Source organism: Arachis ipaensis, chromosome B06 (assembly GCF_000816755.2).
Source record: "Arachis ipaensis cultivar K30076 chromosome B06, Araip1.1, whole genome shotgun sequence".
Classification (NCBI taxonomy): Eukaryota; Viridiplantae; Streptophyta; class Magnoliopsida; order Fabales; family Fabaceae; genus Arachis; species Arachis ipaensis.
Window position 1 is genome coordinate 76,619,033 of NC_029790.2, and position 7,787 is coordinate 76,626,819.

Below are 7,787 nucleotides of genomic sequence, written 5' to 3' on the forward strand. Positions count from 1 at the left end.
GAGATACGTTGCAAGTACAGTTCTTAACCAACCAAAAATCCACTTATCAAATAGAATAAATTATAATTAAATTAAATTTTAATAATCATAAATTTTTATTTAATTATTTATTTTTTTTAAAAAATTCGAGGTGTTATAATAAAACTCACAAGAGTGAAGTCGATAGCATAGGAATTGATGGATCAAGTAATTTTAGTTGGGTGATAAGTCTAATCAAGTTAATATTAAAAGAGTTTGGTGAAATTAAATGGACAGAAAGTGAATTGTAGAAAGTAAAGCAACAAAATGTAAAGGACTAGAAATATAAATGCTGAAAAGTAAAGGACTAGAGAATTAAATGCTGAAAAGTAAATGACAGAAACTTAAATGACAGAAAATGTAAAGGACTGAAACTTAAAGAATAAGAAATGTAAATGACTTGAATCTTAAATTGTAAGACAGTAAAGCACAAATGTAAATGGCAATAGAAACGTAAAGTGCATGAAAAGTAAAGGGATCTTAGGTGCTGAAAAAACTAAGGAAGCAGTAAACAACTGCAATTAAAGGAAATTCAATAAACTCAAAGTGAAGAATATCAAAGAGAAACATTCATTAGGGATTGGAGATATCATAATCCATCATGAATCAAAGGGTCTCAACGTCATTCTCAATCATATGAGTAGATCTATGGTAGATTGTAATTGATTGAATTCCAATTTCTTGGCAACCCAATCTCTCTAATCACAACCAATCTTGCCAATTCCTTGATCTAATTGTCATGAGAAGAGGTTAAGTGCATTCTCTTATCCATAAGCCACACAAATTCTCAAGACGTCAATTCCTCCCGAATAGTGTTGGTCAAGAGAATTGTGAAGGATATAGCTCCAATTCTAATGCCCATGATTCTCCTTCCGAGGCTCACACAAGCATTCAATAGATTCAAACCCCCTTCCGGAGTGAGTGAATCTCAATAAGCATAGAAGATATCATATAGCTACACAAGCGGATTGAGAAGAAGAAGAAGTTCATTCATTCATTAGGATTACAACAGAGCTCCTCCCCCTAATGAAATGGGAGTTTAGTTCATCATTGCTCAATCAAAACAAAAAAGAAAAGAAAGTACATGAAAGTGAAAGAAAAGTACAAAGTAAATGATTTCAGGGTTTCCCAGCCTTCTCTTTTCTAACTCAAAATCTATCCTATTTATACACTTTCCCAATCAATCTTCAAGTCTTTGGATGTGGACTTTGGCCTTTGTTGAAGCAAGTTAGGAGTGGCTTTTAGTAACGTTGGCATGGTCATTAATTAACTAACGTTCATACTTGCTTGGGTGCCATTTTAAAAATCTCCAGAAATTTGGAGAATTGTTGGTCCTTGATCTCTTTGTGCAGCCTTTGAGGGTATGGTAGTGGAGGGACATAGGGCTTCACCTCCTCTTTCATCTTTTATGGTTGCTCCTCTAAGACTTGCTCTCCCTTCTTTGAGGCTTGTAGTTTCTCCTTCTTCTTGGACTCTTTTTGGTCATTCTGTTCATCCTTTGTTCCTTCCTTGCTGTCAACTTTATCATTCTCCAATGTCTTTCCACTTCTAAGTTGGATAGCCTTGCATTCCTCCTTGGAGTTGGGAATTGTATCACTGAGCAAGGCATTGGTTGGCCTTTCAGCTGGCTGCTTAGACAATTGTCCAATTTGTCTTTCTAGATTCCTCATGGAGGATTCATAATTCTTGTTGGCCATTTCTTGAATCTTTATCAGTTTCTCCATCATCATCTCCAAGTTGGAGATTCTTTGGGATTCTTGTTGTGGCTGTGGTTGAGTGTGGGATGTTTATGGTTGATGGAAGTTATTTTGGTTAGTTGAGGGGTTATTTGGTGGATAGAAAGTGGATAGGGGAGGATTTTTTGGGGTTTTCTGTATGTATTATGTTTAGTGGGTTGGTGGTTTTGGTGGTTTGTGTTGCAAAAGTTGTTTGGGTTAGAAGTTTTTTGCCATGAATTCTGGTTTTCTCCTCACTTCAGGTTGCGATGGTTTCTCCATGAGGGGTTATAAGTGTCTCCATGGAATTCATTTTGTCCAGAACCTTGGTTGCGCATGTATTGAACTTGTTCATGCTGCTGTTCACCATTGTATGCTTCATAGCTCTCCTCATTTTTCCCCCACACAACTGGAGGTTGGCTGGTTGTGCTCACTCCAGCAAGTTGCAATCCATCCATCCTCTTTGACATCATCTCCATTTGTTATTAAAGTTGCTGGTGCATAATCCTGTTCTGAGTTAGGATTGCATCTACACCTTCAAGCTCACAAAAAGCCTCTTTTGGGAGCTGCTTGTCTTTCCGAGGAATAGAAGTATTGATTGTTGGCAACCATGTCTATGAGGTCATGTGCTTCTTGTGCAGTCTTCATCATTTGCAATGATCCTCCTGAAGAGTAGTCCAAGGCCTTTCTTACCTTCATGGATAGACCTTCATATAAGTTTTGGAGCTCGACCCACTCACTAAACATGTCCTCAGGACATCTTCTAACCAATGCCTTGTACCTTTCCCAAGCTTCATATAATGACTCTCCCTCAAGTTGTCTAAAAGTTTGCACATCCGTTTTAAGCTTGATGACTCTTTGAGGGGGGTAGAACTTGGCTAGGAACTTACTAACCGAATCCTCCCAGTTGGTGATGCTTTCTTTTGGGAAGGTTTCTAGCCAGTGAGAGGCTTTGTCCCTTAGAGAAAATGGGAATAGGAGCAGCTTGTAAATATCAGGATGCATTCCATTGGTTTTGACTATATCACAAATTCTCAAGAAAACAGAGAGATGTTGATTTGGATCTTCAGCAGCACTTCCTCCATATTGGCAGTTGTTCTGAACTAGAGTGATGAGTTGTGGTTTGAGCTCGAAATTATGGTCATGGACATTGGGAGTAAGGATGCTGCTCCCACAATTTCTTGGATTAGGGATGGTATAGGAAGCTAACACTCTCCTTGGATACTGGCCATTGTTGTTGGCCACATGCTCATGTGGATTATGGAGGTTGTCCTCCATCTCTTGGTCTCCCTCTTCTGAATCTTCTTCTCCAATCACTCCCATTCCTCTTGCCTCTCTTCTTAGTCTCAAGAAGGTTCTCTCTAGTTCAGAATCAAAGGAGGTGGATGCACCTCTTCTTCCCCCTAGCATACACAAACACAAACAAACGAAGAGCAAAACAGAACACTCTATTGCTAGAGTAGTGTTAGAGTTAGTAGACACAAAGTTTCAAACAGTTAGCAAGCTTGAAAGAAAACAAAAGAAAATACTTAATCGAAACTATCACCTACTTAGTCATTGTCAATCTATATCAATCCCCGGCAACGGTGCCAAAAACTTGATGACAGAAAAATTACATCAGCATTAACCACCGACAAGTATACCAGGTCGCACCAAGTAGTAAAACTCACAAGAGTGAGGTCGATCCCCATAGAGATTGATGGATCAAGCAATTTTAGTTGGGTGATAAGTCAAGTCAAGCTATTATTGAAAGAGTTTGCTGAAATTAAATGGGCAGAAAGTAAATTATAGAAAGTAAAGCAACAAAATGTAAAGGACTAGAAATATAAAAGCTGAAAAGTAAAGGACTAGAGAATTAAATGCTGGAAAGTAAATGACAGAAACTTAAATGACGGGAAATGTAAAGGGCTGAAACTTAAAGAGTAAGAAATGTAAATGACTTAAATCTTAAATTGCAAGACAGTAAAGCACAAATGTAAATGGCAATAGAAACGTAAAGTGCATGAAAAGTACAGGGATCTTGGGTGCTGGAAAAACTAAGGAATCAGTAAACAATTGCAATTAAAGGAAATTCAATAAACTCAAAGTGAATAATATCAAAGAGAAAGATTCATTAGGGATTGGAGATATCATATTCCATCATGAATCAAATGGGTCTCAACTTTATTCTCAATCATATGAGTAGATCTATGGCGAATTGTAATTGATTGGATCCCAATTCCTAGGCAATCCAATCTCTCTAATCACAATCAATCTTGCCAATTCCTTGATCTAACTGTCATGAGAAGAGGTTAAGTGCATTCTCTTATCCATAAGCCACACAAATTCTCAAGACCTCAATTCCTCCCAAATAGTGTTGGTCAAGAGAATTGTGAAGGATATAGCTCTAATTCTAATGCCCATGACTTCCCTTTCGAGGCTCACACAAGCATTCAATAGATTCAAACCCCCTTCCGGAGTGAGTGAATCTCAATAAGCATAGAAGATATCCTATAGCTACACAATCAGATTGAGAAGAAGAAGAAGTTCATTCATTCATTATTATTACAAAAGAGCTCCTCCCCCTAATGAAATGGGGGTTTTGTTCATCATTTCTCAATCAAAACAAAAAGGAAAAGAAAGTACATGAAACCGAAAGAAAAGTACAAAGTAAATGATTTCAAGGTTTCCCAGCCTTCTCTTTTCTAACTCAAAATCTATCCTATTTATACACTTTCCCAATCAATCTTTAAGTCTTTGGATGTGGACTTTGGCCTTTGTTGAAGCAAGTTAGGAGTGGCTTTTAGTAACGTTGGCATGGTCATTAATTAACTAACGTTCATACTTGCTTGGGTGCCATTTTGAATTGAAGTTGGTGCTAGCGTTGGTGGGCGACGTTTGTGTACAAACGGTAGAACAAACGTTGCATGAAAAAGCCCCTTTGAATGTTGCCACTAAAGTTGGGCTCAACGTTGGTGGCACCAACGTTCGTTTGGTCATGCGTGCGCATAGCCCACGCGTACGCGTCAAAGCTGGTTTTTCGCCATTTTGCGCGTGTGCGTCGCTCATGCGTACGCGAGGCTTGCTATTTTTCCACTTTCACGCGTACGCGTCAGTCACGTGTACGCATCGCATCAAAATTTTCCAACTCCAACTTGAGATTTTATCGAAGACATTGGTGGTAACGTTGGTTCACCAACGATCCCACCAACGTTGGCCACCCCTTTTGTTGCAGCGTTGCCAGCAACGTTGGTGAGCTACCCTTGAGCCACCAACATTGCATGCTAGGCCTTGGAGCATTGGTGATCAATGTTAGTGAGCCAACTTTGGCCACCAACATTGCACCTCTCTTGTAGCAACATTTTTAGCAACGTTGGTGAGCCAACATGGCTACCAACGTTGCTCAATCTCCTCGTTAAGCCAATACTTGTGTCAATGTTGGTGGACCAACTTGGCCACCAACATTGCTTGCTTGCTTGCTTCTTCACAACGTTTATGGCAATGTTGGTGGACCAACTTGGCCACCAACATTGCATCCTTGCTTCTTAAGCCAATGTTTGTGGCAATGTTTGCCTTCTCTACTTTTTCTTTGCCCTTTCCTCTACTTCTCCTCACCTATTATCAACCAAACAAATGCATCAAAGCCTTGCCATAATCACAAGATTTTGCATCATTCATAGCATTCAAGTAAATCTTGCATATATCTCATGAAAATGCACATAATTAACAATGTTTGATTGAATCAAGATATGCATACATTTTTCATCCAGAGCTTACTTATTGCATAAGAAAGTGCATGAAACCAAATGAAAACTAACGAAAAAGGCTTGTGAAACTAACCTGAGATACCTACGCATCACCTATGAAGCTCATTGAGGATATTGTTACCCACTCAATTTGCCATTGGGTTGGAGTCATCCTATTAAACTCTTGCATGAAAACTTCCACTTCTTGGGTGTCTACCTCTTCCTCACCACCTTTTTCTAGCCCTTCCTCACCAACCTCCTCTAAGTTTTCTCTACTATCATTCAATCCAAACTTAGGAGGTTGTGTGAACTCTACTTCCATATCTCTCTCAAACTCAAAGGAGAGAGGTTCATTAAGATCATTGAGGGGATTGACCAAGGTGGACAAAAAATCATGGATGATGGAATTCCACTTCTTGATCAAAATCCCTCAATTCTCTATTCACCTCTTCAGGTTCAATTGTTTTACCTTCCTCCTCTTTTGACTCAAGCCTCAACTTCACTTCTTCTCTTTTAGCCTCCATGTTCTCCTCCTCACTACACCCCTTAGTTGATCCTCCACATTTCTCAAGGGAGATGTCTTGATTGCTTGAGCGTAGCAAGGCTAAGCGGTTCACCACTTCGGATATGGTAGCCATGAACTCTCCTTGCTTCTTCTGAAATTCTTCTTGCTCTTGGAAAAAAGTTTGAAGGTCTTGTTGTTCTTGGGGCAAGGATTGGAGAACTTCATATTGGGTTGAAAAAGAAGGTTCAATGGTTGGGAGAAAGATTGTATAGTTGGAATGTGTGTTATGTAGGTGAGGGTATTAAGGTGGTGTGTAAGGAGGTGATGGTTCATATGGTTGGTGGCAAGGTGTATAAACATTTGGATTCCATGAAGGTGGATGGGGTGGTGCTTGAAGGTTTGGTGGTTGAGGGTTGTGTAAGGGGTACCGTTCATATCTTTGGGTTTGGTATGCACATTGGGGAGGGTTTGGCTCATTGTAACATGGGGGAGGTGGTTACCATGAGTGTTGCTTATACGCAATTGGTTCCTCCCTCAATTGATTCTCCCACTCCATGATGCAATCCGAATTTGAATCCATCACACCCTATAATATGATCACAACTAAACTCCAAGCAACAAGGGTGATAACTCATAGAGAAAGTAGAGAATAAAAGTAAAAGACATCAATAACCAAAAGAAACAAAATCCTAATTACTAGCAAAGACAACTAAATAACCAAAAAGTAAGCTATTTACACTATGGACATATTCACAACAACAAAAAACATGACACCAATTGCATTCCCCGGCAATGGTGCCAAAAATTTGATGTGAGAATTAGTGTTATTTTAGAATTTCTTAATAGAATTTCTTTGTTACAAGTATAGTCTAAACCAACAACTAACTCTCAATCAAAGTTTAAATTCAAATTAAAAATAACCGAGAGTAAGTGATGAGCGGATATTTTATACGCTTTTTGGGGTTAATTTCATATAGCTTTTAGTATGTTTTAGTTAGTTTTTAGTTTATTTTCATTAGTTTTTAGGAAAAATTCATATTTCTGGACTTTACTATGAGTTGTGTATTTTTCTGTAATTTCAGGTATTTTTCTGGCTGAAATTGAGGGAGCTGAGCAAAAATCTGATTCAGGCTGAAAAAGGACTGCTGATGCTGTTGGATTCTGACCTCCCTGCACTCAAAGTGGATTTTCTGGAGCTACAGAACTCGAAATGGCGTGCTTCTAATTGAGTTGGAATGTAGACATCCAAGGCTTTCCAGCAATATATAATAGTCCATACTTTGCTCAAGGATAGACGACATAAACTGGTGTTCAACGCTAGTTCTCTGCCCAATTCTGGCGTCCAGCGCCAGAAAAGGATTAAAAGTTAGAGTTCAACGCCAGAAATGGATCCAAATCTGGCGTTGAACGCCCAAAATGGCCTTATGCACGTGAATTGCTTAAATCTCAGCCCCAGCACACACCAAGTGGGTCCCAGAAGTGGATCTCTATACCATCTACTATAGTTTACTCATTTTCTGTAAACCTAGGCTACTAGTTTAGTATTTAAACAACTTTTAGAGACTTATTTTGAATCTCATGACATTTTAGATCTAAATATTCCGGTCTTCCACAGGAAGAACCTACAGGGTTTCTGGCACAATTTTTACAAATTGCTGACATAGTACATGATAAAGAAATAGATCAGGATGTCTACAGACTATTACTGTTTCCATTTGCTGTAAAAGATCAAGCTAAGAGGTTGTTAAATAACCAACCTAAGGCCAGCATAAGGACATGGAAACAGCTGACAGAAAAATTCCTGAATCAATACTTTCCCCCAAA

At 38.9% G+C, this 7,787-nt stretch overlaps 1 long non-coding RNA gene across 2 annotated transcripts in view; it reads left to right on the top strand.

Moving 5' to 3' along the window:
* LOC107648800 overlaps positions 5,208 to 7,787 on the top strand; it is a 12,981-nt gene continuing 10,401 nt past the window's right edge. For both annotated transcript variants that reach the window (XR_001622085.2, XR_002348858.1), the window contains exon 1: positions 5,208 to 5,219. This is a non-coding gene — a long non-coding RNA (uncharacterized LOC107648800). The remainder of the gene's footprint in view (positions 5,220 to 7,787) is intronic.